This window comes from Helianthus annuus, chromosome 5 (assembly GCF_002127325.2).
Source record: "Helianthus annuus cultivar XRQ/B chromosome 5, HanXRQr2.0-SUNRISE, whole genome shotgun sequence".
Classification (NCBI taxonomy): domain Eukaryota; kingdom Viridiplantae; phylum Streptophyta; class Magnoliopsida; order Asterales; family Asteraceae; genus Helianthus; species Helianthus annuus.
Window position 1 is genome coordinate 150229925 of NC_035437.2, and position 16379 is coordinate 150246303.

The 16379-nt window shown below is 37.8% G+C and overlaps 1 long non-coding RNA gene across 2 annotated transcripts; it reads right to left on the reverse strand.

Annotated features, from left to right (window-relative positions):
• Positions 1-218: 218 nt before the first annotated feature.
• Positions 219-3242, reverse strand: LOC110939402. 2 transcript variants are annotated; one of them, XR_002592229.2, is made up of 3 exons: positions 3104-3242; positions 2524-2590; positions 219-415 (listed from the first exon to the last, which is right to left on the reverse strand). It is a non-coding gene; the product is annotated as an uncharacterized LOC110939402 (long non-coding RNA). The 2 variants fall into 2 exon arrangements; XR_002592231.2 differs by lacking the exon at positions 219-415 and adding an exon at positions 974-1006.
• Positions 3243-16379: the final 13137 nt, after the last annotated feature.

Sequence of the window (16379 nt, forward strand, 5' to 3'; positions counted from 1 at the left end):
TCTCAATAGCATTATATTGAGAGTTTTCCACTTGGAATATTACCACCGTCCAAGTTTCCATATGAACTAATCCTGTTATTTCTTTGTTATTCATCATCGTGAATAACACATTTTCTATTAAATTTCTCTTGGAAATATGATCCTGAATAGGTATCTTATTCAGGTTTTCTAAGTTCTATCATATATATACAACCGTCATTCTTTACGTGTTTGTTGCATATGACTACTTGTGCGATTAAATTTAAAGCGTGCACCTGTAATGCTTGCCCCGACGGGCGTTCCATGCCATTATTCCTATTCACGATTGTTACGCAATTTGGTCCTTAGTGAGCATGCTCCACTTGTCATACTTCGGACCGTTCTTCTATCCTATCCGTCACTTGTTACACCCTCGCCATCTTCGGATGCGAGTATCCTTTCATTTAAAACATTTACAAAGATTAGTAATGTCAACTTCACTAAACGCCCGTATCATAATACAAGGCTTTTCAACCGTACGTGTCAACGCGCGTAGTTTTGTTAACTATATCTATCAATTATCGATTTTATTGATGTAACTTGAATTACACCAAAACTCTATGTGTTTATTCACAACACTTTAATCGTATAGAACCATTAATATACATGTACTTACCGGATTTGCGATCAAGCCTCGAACCGAACACTAATCCTTATCAAGAGGGTAAGGTTTAAGTCCAAGCATGGTTTTCCACACCGTACTTGAATCCCTTAAACCGGGGCTCTGATACCAACTTGTAACAACCATAAATTTTATTTAGTGATTTCTGTAAATAATCGCAAATTACTGAGTATTAATATTTAAACATTCATGCTCAATTACGGGTTTATTAAAACTTTACTAAACTTGAAAGCAAAACAACATAATGTAATTTAATTCATCGTTTTAGAATAACGATGAAACAACTTGCGGAAGCTTCATTTAACGCGTGTTCGGTTCTTGCTCGATGCTGATGCTTGATCTTCATCCGGGACTCTTGACATTCACCTGAGATCAAAACCAACTTAAAAGTTAGTTTTGATAATTAAATAACTAGTACAACAAGGATGATTGGGTCGAATAATCGAATTAAATAAGGAAATCGAGAAATTCCAACACGGATATCTTGATCCCAAAAACAAGGATTTGAAACTGGCCTCCACGGTAAGTTACGGTGGGCACCGTAGGTTACGTTACGGTGGCCCCTGGTATAACATGCCCCTACCGTAGATCAGTATGCAGCTGCCGTAATGCTTTCAACTCCACCGTAACTTACGGTGGGCACCGTAAATTACGGTGGCCCCTGTATCAGAACTCCCATTTTGCGGTTTTTGACACGAAACCTTTCGTATCTTTCAATCCGCTCGTCTGTTTGACGTACCGTTTCTTCCTACGTAATTGTAATTTGATTCTCCACCTTATGGAGTTAAAATCCAACATTCAAACTAATAAAATTCTGGATTTCTAAGTATTCGGCTTATTGTTCAAAATTAACATTTGACCCGTTTGTATTTAAGACCTCCCAAACTTGATTCTAGTTAATCAAAATTCTTAGACCAAGGTATTTAACTAAAAATATCTATCTTGGATTCATAAGTTTTGTGAATTACGCGGCAAACACCCAAGCTACGCGCGTAATTCATTTTGACCCGTTTGGGGGTTTTTATGCATTTAAGTATCAAATCCGCTCTTCTCTTTTCACGCCTTATATTTCCAAATTTAAGTGTCTACTTATTTTCCACCACAACCATTTTTGCGGTGGATTTAACTTAAGAAAACCCGAAATCCCAATCTACCCTTCGTTTAGTTACTTTACGCTAATGACCCCTTTAGGGCGTTTAACTCATAAAAGGTTTTGGCCTAAGACTCATATACGTGTCTAAGGGCTACATAATCACAACACAAGTTCCTAAACAACCTCTAAGGGTCGTTTACCCGGTTTATCTAATAGGGCCTTTTGGTCAATTTTAGTCCCTCAATTTACGACAAAGGACTTTCGCTATAATTTTGACCAAAATATCACTTCTACTAGAACTCTAAATATGCGTACCTGGCTCGGGTCATAGCATCGACCCGTATACATACTTTTTGCTTTAAATTTTCTAGTTAAAGCAACGCAAATACATGTTATTTCCTGTTATACAAAAACTCAACAAGTAGTCGTTAGTTATTATTGTCAAATGGTATTTGCACACTATTTGACCCGTTTAGTCGACATGACCATTTGTCAACGTATGATGGTAGATTAATACCATCATGCCCCTTGAACCTATTCCGGTTCGCGCCATGGTTCTTATTACTTAAAAACAATATTTTTAAATTGTTCGACCCATTATAACTTTTATCAAACGGTGTCTTCATTTTGATCACTTTTATTTTTAACTAATAATTTGACCCATTTGGTTGTCGAGTGAATCCCATCACTTCAATGACATAGCAACACAACCATTTTCGCTACTATATACATTACACATATTTAAACTAAGCTTGTCTACATAAATGTAACGAGATGACAAGCCGCGTACCTTTAAAGCATTCCCTTCAAGCGCGTGTCCACTCCGGTTTGTCCGCTTAAAGACTCGATTCCTTTGTCTATAGAGTTCAATCAATGATTTGTTTAGAACTCCATTCATGACATATAACACATATTTCACTATGTTATTCGAATATGCGGTTTTTTATTTGAAACTTAACATTTTAGCTTTCTCTTAGGCATTCTAACAAACACCTTATGGGCATCGTTTTACAAAATTATTGTCTAGTTTCAAGACTAGTTATTTAACCACTTTTAACATCCTCCTTAAGTTCATATGTCTAATTTTATTCATTAACATTCTAAGCTTGCTTCATAGAGCTCAAATAACACTAGTTTGACAATTTTAATTCTAGTGTTCATCCTATTTCTACAAGACCCATTTAACCCATGAGTGGATGATCATGAATCTCATAATTTGAACATCAATTCCACAAGATATTGACTAGGGTTTACTCCTAGTCATGATTTCATTCCTAATTTCATTCGAACATCAATCATGCAGACCCAATTTTCGACTTCAATTATTATCAAGAATTCAAGATGAAATCAAACAATGAAATTAAGCATACCTTATGATCCCTTTACTGAGGTGATCACGAATTTAGTTAAAGCCCCAATTCTCTAGCTCTATTTCCCTTTGATTTTGTTGAATTTGTGGGTTTTAGGGTTTTGAAGGAACCCTTCTTGTGCTCCTGATGATGTACGACCAAACACACACTCAAGTGTGTGTTTTGGTGTTTATTTATTTTAATCAAAAATAATCTTTCATCTTTGCCCCCTTTTGGTCCCTCTAGTGTCAAAGGTTATTTAAAAGGCTTACAAGTTCATGCTTATATATTGTCTTAAAAGAAATAACTAACCAGGTTGATTATTCCTTGTTAACTTAGTGGGTTCCGGGAGTTATAACCCGTTTATTTTAAGTCCCGTTAACCCGGGCTCCTAATAACTTTGTTTTTCTTAAAACATTTATTCTCCTTTTTTTTATATTAGGATTATTTGTTTAAGTCCTAATATTCACGGGGTTAATTTTACCACTAATGGTATTTTACCCGTTCATCACTATTAGCGAATTTTGATTACCAGACCCGATTTTGGGGTGTTACAGATCCCAAGACTTCACATGATCACCCACAAGACATCGCAAAAGATTACCAAGTGACCGATTAACAACCTCCGTCTGCCCATCGGTTTTGTGGGTGGTAAGCACTGCTAAAATTGAGCTGAGTTTTCACCATCTTCCATAGATTGCGCCAAAAGTGACTCAAGAAACGAGTATCCCGATCAGAAACTATAGAGGATGGCAATCCATGCAAACGATAGATATCCCAAAAGAACAACCGAGCCACATTAACTGCATCTGTTGTCTTCTTGCAAGGAATAAAGTGCACCATTTTCGAAAACCGGTCCACCACTACAAAGATCGAATCATTACCACGCTGAGTACAGGGTAATCCGAACACAAAATCCATGCTAATATCTACCCAAGGCTGCTGAGGAATGGGTAGAGGCATATAAAGCCCTGCATTGGTAGCTGTGCCTTTTGAAACTTGACAGATCCTGTAACGTCTAACAAACCGATCAACATCCCTCCGCATAGTAGGGCAAAAATAGGAAGACTGCACCAATCGTAAAGTACGGTCTCTCCCCACATGCCCTTCTCCATGCAGTTCTTTAATTATTTGAAGGAGGAGGCTGGAATTGGGAATACATAATTGATTTTCCTTAAAAAGAAAACCGTCATGCACAAGGAAATCTGTCCTCTTCCCAAACTGCACGTCCTGCAAAATGACAGAAAAATATGGATCTGTTGTGAGCTGTTCCATGAGATTGTCTAGCCTAGGTACAACAACTCTCATAGAAACAAGCAGGTTACTCCTTCTGCTCAAGGCATCTGCCACACGATTCGAAATTCCAGACTTATGCCTCACAATAAAAGTAAACTTTTCTAAGAAAGCCATCCACCGGGCATGCTTATGTGATACTTTATCTTGAGTGCGGATATGCCTCAACGAATCATGGTCTGTAAATAAAACAAACTCCTTGTGAAACAAATAATGACGCCAATGTTTCACAGCCTAGACCACTACATAAAATTCAAGATCATAAGTGCTATAATGCAACTTCGGCCCAGTCAACTTCTCACTGAAATAGGAAACAAGACGCCCCCCTGACTTAGGACTGCCCCAACACCACCCTGCGAGGCATCCGTGTGCAACTCAAAAACCCGAGAAAAATCTGGCAATATTAGAATTGGTGCTGTTGTAAGCTTTTACTTGATTAACTGAAAAGCTGATTCTGCCTCCTGAGTCCATATAAAAGTCTTCCCTTTCATGCAGTCAATCACTGGCGCCATAAGGGAACTGAAATTTCGAATGAACCGTCTATAAAATGAAGCAAGACCATGGAAACTACGTACTTCAGTTATCGTAGTTGGAGTTGGCCATTGCTTAACAGCCGCTACCTTTCATTCATCCACCTGTATACCGTCACTAGAAACAACATACCCCAAAAATAGGACCTTAGGGACCATAAAGACACACTTCTTTTTGGCTGCATACAAGTTATCCCTACGGAGCAAGGTCAAAACCTGCCGTACATGCTTCACATGCTCGTCAAAATTAGGGCTATAAATGAGAACATCATCAAAATAAACCACCACAAATTTACCAATAAAGGGTCTAAACAACTGATTCATGACCCGCATAAACGTACTAGGGGCATTGGATAAACCGAAAGGCATCACTAACCATTCATACAACCCTTCACGAGTTTTGAAGGCGGTCTTTCACTCATCACCAGGCCTGAGTCGAATCTGGTAGTACCCACTCTTCAAGTCTAGTTTTGTGAAAATAGTGGCACCACTAATTTGATCAAGTAAATCATCAAGTCGGGGAATCAGAAATCTGTACCTCACAGTGATCTTGTTGACTGCACGACTGTCAACACCCATACGCCATGTCCCATCTTTTTTTGGAGTGAACAGAGCAGGAACAGCACAAGGACTCATGTTTTCCCGAACGTACCCCTTAGAAATTAAGTCTTCAACCTGCCGACGCAATTCCTCATGCTCTTTTGGGCTCATTCTATAATGGGGCTTATTGGGTAGTTGGGCCCCTGGTTCCAAATCAATGTGATGTTGGATGTCTCGTAGGGGTGGCAACCCTGCAGGCAAAACATCTGGGAAAACATCAACAAACTCCTCGAATAACGGAACCATACATTCAGGAATTTTGACCTCCTCGGGCACTGGCCTCCCAATCAAAATAAAAACATTGTCTGCATCCTGCAACTCATCTTGAAACTGACTAATGGTCAACAGAGTACCCGACTGTTTTGTGGCTAATTGCTTAGGCTTGCTAGGAATAAGAGTTATCTTCACACCACCAAACAGAAAGCTATAAGTATTTGACCGCCCATTGTGCTCTATATTACGCTCGTATTCCCAAGGTCTACCCAATAATAAGTGACAAGCATCCATAGGGACCACATCACACACAACATCATCTTTATATATGGACCCAATAGAAATAGAAACAAGGGCTCTTTTAGATACCGTCACTTCACCTCCCTTTTTAAGCCATTGAAGCTTATAAGGCTTGGGATGACAATCTATCTTCAAAGCCAATTTCTGGACCGCCTCTTCAGATATCAAATTATCACAACTTCCCGAATCAATAACAAACATGCAAACCTTTCACAAAATGGTACATGTTGAGCGGAAGATGTTATGCTTCAGCCAGTCATCCCCATCTGCCTTTGGTGTGTAGCAAGAGCGTCTGACTACCAAGTTCACCCCAACATCACCGGTCACAACCTCCTCTTCGTATTCAGTTTCTTCATCGTACACTGGATTATTTTCATACTCTTCATATTGTTCGTCCTCAGACTCAGCAAACAAGTGCTTTTTGCCAGTCCTTTTACACTCCGATTGACGATGGCCCGTTTCACCACAATTGAAACATCTTGGACCACTACTACTAGCCCCCTTAGAAGTAGACCCGGTATTGTTAACCCCCGGCCTTTGCTAACTAGGCCCGCCATGAGGTGCCCCACTGCCCGACCAAACGTTTCCTCCAGCAGGGGTAAATGAACCGCCCACCCGATGGTTTTGCTTCTTAAAGGCCAACGCCCATTGGTGTGCCTCTGGAATGGTTAACGGGTTAAAAAGATTCGCGGACTCCATGATTTGAACCCTCAGACCCCCAATATACCGAGAAACAAGTTGTTCCTCCGGTTCTTGAATATCGTTCCTAGCATTCAACTGGTAAACCTTTGTGGTATAATCATCAACCGATTTAGCCCCCTATTTTAAATTTTGCAGACGTTGGTACATCAACCTTTGAAAATTATGAGGCAAAAAGTTGGACCGCAAGTACTTCTTCATCTTGGTCCATGTCACGATCCTTGACTTTCCGAGCCTATTCCGTGTTAATTTCAATTGTTGCCACCACGCAGAGGCCCTACCACGTAACCTGGTAGCAATCAAGGCCACCCGCTTGTTTTCAGGCACCTCCTTGTACTCAAACACCTCCTCCACGGTAGCCAACCAATCGATGAACCCCTCCGGATTCAAACTAGCCCCATCAAATTCTGGAATATCAATCCTTATCCCAGAATCCCAACGTCTGTTACCCCTTCCACGTTCACCCCTTGGTCGCCCTTCCTGTTCGTCTTCAGAAGTCAAACCATCACCAAATGGGTTACTAAAATCAGAACCATACCTGTCATTGGATCTCTGCCACCTACAATTGATCAAGTCGGCCATCCGGTCAGTCAACTGATCGACCACTTGATCCAACCGTTGATCCACTCTCGCCATAAGTCGCTGCTCCAACTCTCGTTCATACACTTCATCGAGAGGCCTAGTGTTGTTTCTCCTCAGAGGCATTTTAAGCCAGGAATTCGGCTCTGATACCAACTGATGTAGCGTGTGTTACGAAAATGAAGATCAAACACGTTGATATGTGAATACCCGTGTAGTTCTTCCCCAACCCCCAAGATTCAACCCAAAGGGCACGGAATTTTAAGTAAAATATGAGTTATCTCAAAATTCAAGTCTGCTTTTTCATATTACTAGAGGGACATATAAATAGAAACCGAAATTCGAAATGGGCCTCAAAAAGACAACGGGCCAAACACAAGCCGAAAACAAAATGCCCAAAACACTTCAAAAAACATAAAAACGTAAATAACTAAAGGAAATAAGAGTTTTTTGGCCCGGACGAAGACCCAAACCGTCGTAGGCGTTTGCAACAAGATGGAGCTCGTTCTCACGTTCGTTTTGCCTGGTCAGACGCCCAAAACGGACCCCCGTAGCCCAAGTTAGAGCCATTTTAGTGAAGCCCCTTTTGTTACACGATCTTGGGCCTCCAAGTATAAGATGGCCCGCTCTTCCACACTTGGGCCCGCATCAACTTTAGCCTTTCAATCTCCATTATCTTTGCTGCATCAGCATCTGACAGTCTTTTGATCTCGGCTTGTTGTCTATCAATCGTCGCTTTCATGGTGTGGTCATCTCGAGCTGATTCTTGATCAAAGTATGGCGATTAGCGATCATGAATTGCCCTTGATGACTGAATGCGGCTGAGAATGCTTCGGACTGATGTGGCTAAAACAAACTTTTTTGGTATTTCATATAGTAGTAATGGTCACACTTAAAGTAAATATATGTGGCTGTTGCTATCCATTAAATGCTAGATTTTAACAAAAAAATGTTGGTACCCTGTAGCCACACTTTTAAGTTCTACGGCCACTAAAAAGTGTGTATGGCCTTATGATACCTACGATGGCTCGGGGATTTGGTCACACATAAACTGAAAAAAATATGTGTGACGAAAGACATGTACTCACTTTTTTTTGTGTGACAGTATCCCTATTTTGGCGTAGTGCGAGTTTTCGCTGAGGTTTTGGAGTGATTTTTTTTGAATTTTTGGATAAAAACCCAAAACCCACTTTCTTTACTGAAAAACAAGGATTAAAAATCGATAATAGGATGATATTTGTTGATTTTTTTATAAAAACATGTTAAGAACTGCCGGAGATAATCAAAAGTACAAAGTTTGTTGAGTTTTTGAGGTTAAAACTATAACCACCATTTTTCTCTCGCCGGAAATCAGTCACCGGAGTAGTACAAATTCTGTTTGAATCTTATTGGCTGACCTTGGTGGGGTTGGGACTGTCCCTTTCTCCCCTGCAAATTGTACTCCTTGTCTTTTACGACACTGCATATAAATTTCAATCGACAGTCTTGGTATTTATAACTTCAATCGACAGTGAAGCTCACTTCGACAGTGAGATACACAGCTTTCAGATCGACACTGTGATATCAGCTAACTCTGTTTAATCGACAGTCATTGGTCCTTATAGAATCGACAGTGAATACCAATTTTCAAAACCATCAATCGACTGTTAACATGAATTAATTGATAGTTAACATGAATTGCTATCAATCGACAGTGAACATGAATTACCATCAATCGACAGTGATCATTTATTTATTTATTTATTTATTTTGAAAAGTAACTATCGTTAACATCATTTATTAATCAAACGACAGTGGATGATTGATTTTTAAATCAATTCAAGCTATGGTATTAGGGTGTCCGGAGTGGTCGGTAAAGGGGCGCGGCAAAGTCGGTTTGCCGAGCGGCAACACCGCCGCCAACCCCTTTACCGATCGGTGTGGTAAATGGATTGGTGATTGCTTGCCGACGCGGGGAAGAAGAGAGAGAGTGAGGGAGCAGGAGAGAGAGAGGGAGTGTATGAGAGAGAGGGTGTTGTGGGGTGGCGTCCATGCCATCTCTCAACCAATCACACCTTTTTCCTTTTTTTTTTGAAAAAAAAGTTTACCACTTCACCAAGTGTTTAAACCATTGCCAACACTTTTCACCAAAGTTTAAACACTTTTCACTGATTGACGTGGCACACTCTCATTGGTTGATTTTTTAGTTTGTCACTCCAAAGTGTTTAACCACTCCTTACACCCTTATAAAGCTCATTAATTGCAATGTCAGTGTTATTATTTTAATCCATACCCACTTCCACTTCCGTTTAAACAATTCAAGTCCTACATTGTTCAATTTTATTCAGCCACTATCATTTGCTAAGCCAATGGGCCACACTTCACTAAATTCTAAGACAACAGTTGGGCCCAAGTTTCATTTTGTTCTAGAACTAGAATTGTGAGAATTGTTATCATAAAACAATAGATATTACATTTGGTGGCCATCACATTTCATCCATCGTTTAATTTAAGCCCCAATTGGTCAATGCCCAATATCGTTCAACTTCTTGTTTCATTATTCCAAATGAGGCTTTGCAACAGTCCACTAACCCTTGTTATAATTAATAATTAATAAACCCTTGTTATAATTAATAATTAATAAACCAGTTCAAATTTCATTTATTAGTTGATCCATTATCATTTTAAATCCATAGTCCAGCCCATCTTTACCATCGTTTGGACTAATAAACATCACCATTGTTATAGACCAAGTGTCTAAATCCATCATTTAAAACAATTGTGAGTTTTCTTGGGCCATCCTTTGAAAGCCATCACATTTGAAAGCCCGTTATTTACTATACTCGACATTTGTTTCTTTTTATAAGTCAAATCCAATTACTTTATAAAACGATAGGCCCAAATTACATCTTTTAAAACCCAAAGTCCATATTCGAAGCTCATTTCGTTTATTCGTTTTAACTAAGTGGGTTGTGAACCAAAAGTTTGCACGTCAACTGTCTTGTTTTTATTAAATTTTCGCGAGTTTATAATTTTTTGGAACCCAAACAATCCAAGCTCGAGAAATTATCCACAACAACTAGAACAACCCTCAAAGAACGTAAACTCAGATAGCCCTCCACAATAATCATCTGATCCTTCAACATGGGATTAATTATTTTTAGGATATCAATCTTCGAAAATCAACTATTGGGCTAAACCTTATGTCTGGTGTGATCGGATCGTACAGTTGGGGGGAAATGATAGTCAAACAAGAACTCTGTTTTACGTCGAAATTGTCAAGAATGTCAGTGATGGTGATTGTTTGAAAGACGAAGACAGTTCACGGTACAGTGGGATTTCGGATGAAGATGTTTCAATTTCAAGCGAGGATGGATCCGAAGGAATGTCGCAGGAGGTTATTGATGAGAAAGCAACTGATTCGCCTGACAAGTTTTTCTCTAATGATGAACATGCAAACATGGTTCCCTTGGATGACCAATCTAATAAGGTAAGTGTCGATAAAACCAAATCCTTGTAAGTGTGTTAATTGTTTAGAATTAGAAGATAAATTTAAACCGGTGAAGAGACACTGCATTGTAGAATTGGCAAAGTACACTGAGGCTAACACGGCTATAAAGAAAAATGAGAAGGAGTTTTAAACAACAATTGAAACCTTAAGAAAAGATAACTCTAAACTTAAGAAAATTGTTTTAAAGAACTAAACTGGTATTAATAATTACATTAATATCATTGACGAAACAAAGAAAGAGTTAGCCCTCGCACGATGTAATTATGAGATGACCAAACAGAAGTTGGATTGCTATTCCAACTCCAGATACGTCTTAGATCACTTCATCAATAGCCAAAAGAAGAAAGGAGATGTGAAATGCATTCGGTATCACACTTGCCCTACACAGATGAAGGATAACTACACCAAGTTACCTGATGATGAGGATATGCCATGGTTTGAACCCATCGTTCCTTTAGACCATGCTGAGTTTACAACTAGACTTAGTTTCACTAAGTGTGCATCCTCAAGTCAAGGTCAAACGTTAGAGGTCAAGGATTCACCGTAAGTAAACAAATAGGATGCTCCCATAGTTCTGATGATGAAACAATGATTTTCCAATCAGAAACGTCAGTCAATCCTTGATTGATCAAGGATGCAAATATACCTCTTGAGAATCAAGTTTTTGGGTAAGTCGAGCCCAAGAGTTTTGGCAACTCAGTGTGCTCCTATCCCAAAACTCAAAGTTATAAAGCAATTTGGGAATCAAAAGTTACCAATTTAGAACGGTCAACAAAAGCAAAATCATGTCAAATCTGGAAAGAAAAGGGGAACAAGAGCTCAGAACAAGAAAAATGTTCAAAAGGTGAACTTCGTGAACTCTAGATATACAGATAAAATTAAAACATTTGTAACAAATCAAACACGAATTTTGTTAAACAGGTCCAAATTTTGAAAAGAAAACGTCAAAATAATTATACACAACACTCAAGCAAGTAGCCAAGTAAGATCAACCCATGTGTTCCATACCCATCATGGTAAATGTTGGAGGTGCGGTAGGGTTGTGTTACTTTGATTCTTGGAAGCTACTTGGATAAACATAACCAAAATAAATAAGTGAGGTAGTGGAACTAGTTTGGAAAGCCAAGGCTCCCACGGTTCACACATAACACGTGCACAAGCTTTTCAACATAGAAGGTTGAAGCTTGGATGCTTTCAATCACTTGGAACATGTATGAGCAAAATTTAAAAGAGTTTTTAAGATTGTTTCTTGGTGGAAATCAACCACAACACAAACCCACAACTATGAGCTTAGTTGGGAGCTTGGTGGGTACAAGATTTCACTAAGTTTTAGCCAAGAAATGCAAGAAACAAATTAAAAATAAATTAGAGGAAAATTTTATGCTACTTTGGACCTCAAATATGGTGAGGTTCCACCTTAGTTTTCCATGGAAAACTTGTGGAAACCTTCCTAGAGGTTGCCCAAGTAGTTTAAAAAAGATTAGAAGAAGAAAGGTGAATAAAAGTTAGTGAAAACTCACTTAGAACATTTGAAAGTATTCTTCTTTGCTTTGAATTCTTGAGAGGATTAGAGAGTTCTGGAGTAGATTAGTGTGTGGAATGTGTTTAGAAGGTGGTGGAGGCTTGTATTTATAAGTGGGGATTAGGGTTTAGGAGTTAATGAAGGTGGAAGGAGATTGGAGGAGAAAGGAGTTGGAGAAGGGTGAAATATGATTGGCTTAAAAAATGTGGAAAGTGATTGGAGGAGAAAGGAGGTGGAAAAGCTTTTGGTTTTGCTCAGTTTTAGTCCCTGCACTTTGTAACTAGGTTATTTTATGTTGTTTTCTTGTATTTTAACGCGTTTTTAGGTATCTAAAGTGTATTTTAAGTCTCGGTTTGCGTATAAACACGTATTTAAAGATTGATTACGTATATAACACAAATATGAAAGGTAACATGTAAGAATACTAAAGTGAATTCCCATTATGATCGAAGTCCCGATATTGAAATGAAATACGAATTACAATGTTTCTAAAAATAGAAATACGAATACAACTTTTTAAATAAGGAAAGTACAAAAATGTGAAGCGTTAAATGTGCGGCAGTGGTTTCTAGTGGTTCAATAGTTTTTACGGTGGGTGGTGGTGGATCAACAACGGGTCATCGTGCTTCGACGCGGGGGTGGGGAGTGGGGGTGGTGGTGCGACGACAGGTACCGGTGGCATGGGTTATATGGTGAGACGGCAGGCGTCGGCGACATGGGTTATATGGAGGACGGCAGGCGCTGAGGGCATGGGTTATATGATGAGACAACTGGTTGTAGTGGGGGCTGCAGGTGGTGGTGGTTCAACCGAAGATGACGGTGGGTCGATGGTAGGGGCGGCGGTTCAACGACAAGTGGTGATCTCTCCCCCAAAGTCTAAAACCTTCATCTTCACTCTCTACATTGCAAATAAACAAGGGGCTGGTATTTATAGCCACACCCACTTATCTTGCAAACACACATGGTCAAACACATAACCCTCTAGTTTGACCACTTCAAACGAGCGGGTCAATACACATTCGTTTGATCGTTTCACTAACTATTACATAATCAGCATAAAATAAAACTAATCTATTCGAATAGCAACGGGCACAAAAACTGCACCAACAAATTCCCCCTTGTCTGTTGCTGTCGAATAGATTAGTTTTATTTTATGTTGATTATGTAATAGTTAGTGAAACGGTCAAACGAACGTGTATTGACCCGCTCGTTTGAAGTGGTCAAACGAGAGGGTTATTGTAACACCTCGTAAAATCTTACCCAATAAAATAAAGACACGTGTCATGTAAGGTAAACGTGTTATAAACCCGGATCAAGTTAAAAGATGTATGGTAGGATTTAAAAGTGTCGACATGTTAATTAATACCTCTGAGCGAACTAATTATAAATTCCAAACCTTAATATTTAATAAACATCTGATATATAATATATATATATATATATATATATATATATATATATATATATATATATATATATTATATATATCTGAGCGAACTAATTATAAATTCCAAACCTTAATATTTAATAAACATCTGATATATAATATATATATATATATATATATATATATATATATATATATATATATATATATTCAAATCCGGTTATCTTAATAATGTACAATTCAAATTGCATAAGAAATGGATCCTATGTTCTTACGACATATTTCCTTCAAAAACCTTCTTCAATAAAGTCCAAATGGTGTAAGTGCATGGCAACACTCTCAAGGACATGCAAGATCTAATTCATGGTCCACTCCTGCTGAATTTTTGGACAACTGCGAGTTCAGCAGGTTGCACCAACTTATAAAGATGGTTTTCGAATTCAGGGGCATTGCAACTAGTTTTTAACCTATAGGGACACCTGGAAATCATCAGGGATCACTAGTAGGCTTTGTTGTAATGATCCTATAGAAATCTAAGTCCTATATAAGAAACTCAACGTTGCAACTTTTCCTTGCTCATTTGCAACTCACTTCAAACTCATCTCTGGAGCTTCTCTGGTCTTCAACAAGTTTCCTTAGGATCCATAATCGTGCTTGACCTTTGTAAGTGTCCTTAACCTCCTAATTTAATTTTAATTAGCTTAATGACCATAAGTCAAACTTATCGTAATTAAAGTTTGACTTCGTGATTAATCACAAATGGTCCAGTCATTAGTTAAATTAAGTAGCTATAAGTTGGTAATTATGTAGGTAATAAACCCCTAAGAGGGCATCTACTAATTATCACTCTAACTTGGTCAAATGTCAGGTCAAACCTAATAATAAAAAGTCAACAGAAAGCTATTTTTCAAATAAACACATAATTAACAATGTAGAAGCCATACAACCTGTTTTATCATTCATATAACTTGGTAATTAATGTAAGAACATGTCTAAGCATGTTCAACCCGACAATTTTCAGTTTAAGCTCGGTTCGGGACCGAAAGTCGCATAAGTGGACTTTTCCTTTGACTTTCAGTTCTGACCCATTAGAGCATATTTTAGAAATGCCTTGGAGCTTTATTAGGACCAGGTTACATGTTAGTATAACTCTGTGTGATTATACAACTTGGTTCATTAGTTATCCGATTCATATGCATGTTTCCGTTATATGCCTAAATGTTGACTATTATGCCCTTTTGACCATAAAACGAGAATTTTGAAAATGTGAAAAGACAATAACCTTTGCTACTGAATTATAAACATGTCCTTAAATTTTCACATCAGTTTGAGGTCTAGATTAGGAGTTATGCTCAATATCGTAAATAGAAAGCTTTTTATTAATTAAACGACGTAATTAGCATAAGGCCAATCTAAACCCAATTTTTGATACCAAACTTTTTACCTACTGATGTAAAATAATATTTTGGGATTTTTAAAGATAAACCCAATTTTTGATACCAAACTTTATACCTACTGATGTAAAATAATATTTTGGGATTTTTAAAGATTTTTATTTATTTTTAGGCTGAGCATAACATAGGGTTCTAGCTTTGATTCGGTAATTGTCGGTTTTGCCCTTTTGGCCTATAAAATGAGTTTTACATAACATTTTGATACCAAACTTTTTGCTACTGATTTTATATGATAAATAAAATATTTTAAGCTTTCTGGAATGATAAAAATATCAGCTTTTCTTATAAAACCCGGAAATCGCTTAAAACCGCATTTTTACGCGTTTTAAACACATAGTATGAGTTTAAACTATTTTAAACATATAAGACTTAATACTTACAGATGTTTTTAGTAAATTTTTATACTTTAACAATAAGCAAAAGTTTTAAACTCAGATTTCCAGATTTGACCTTTTAAGCTTATGTGAATTTACCAAAATGCACCTACGGTGCATAGTTTGGTTATAAATGATAAATTTCACATATATGCATTACCCTACTGATGTAACCTATTAAATTAAGTATTTTTGCTGATTATATCAGACCTGAAAATCAAATTAATATTTAAACTCTTTTATAAGCTTTAAAATGACCAAAATACCCCTACGGGGCATAATTTGAGTTTAAATTCGTTTTGGACATAATGAAAGGTATCCTACTGATATCACAACATATTTAAGGCATATTAACTTAGGAAACCTGTTCATGACTCATGTGGTTACCCGTTACGCACTTTCCGCGTTCGGTGCGGTTTATGTAACTAGTTTGCATAAACTAGCCGAAACGGGTTAAACCTTATCATTTTTATCTCAAAATCCAGAATGTGATTAGTTTACCCATATTATACAAGTATACAAACTTGTCGGGTCTAAACCACATTCTAATCCGGTCTTCGCTTAATCATGCGTTTTGAACCATATATCTTCCTGTAAATCTAACCGGTCTAAGTCTAGGCTTAAATAAGACCCGTTAGGAATCTAATAGGTTATTAAAAACCTTTGTTCCAGATTAGGAGCCCAGTAAAAGCTACTTGCACTCGCTGATTGTGATATATACTTGCTCAGGTAAATACTTTTAACTTATTTTCCCTCTACGGGCTTGGGATACGGTATTATAATAATACCGCTTGGTCGGGTATGTAGTTGTTTAAACCGGATTGTGATTAATATATTTACATAACCTGTTTTAATC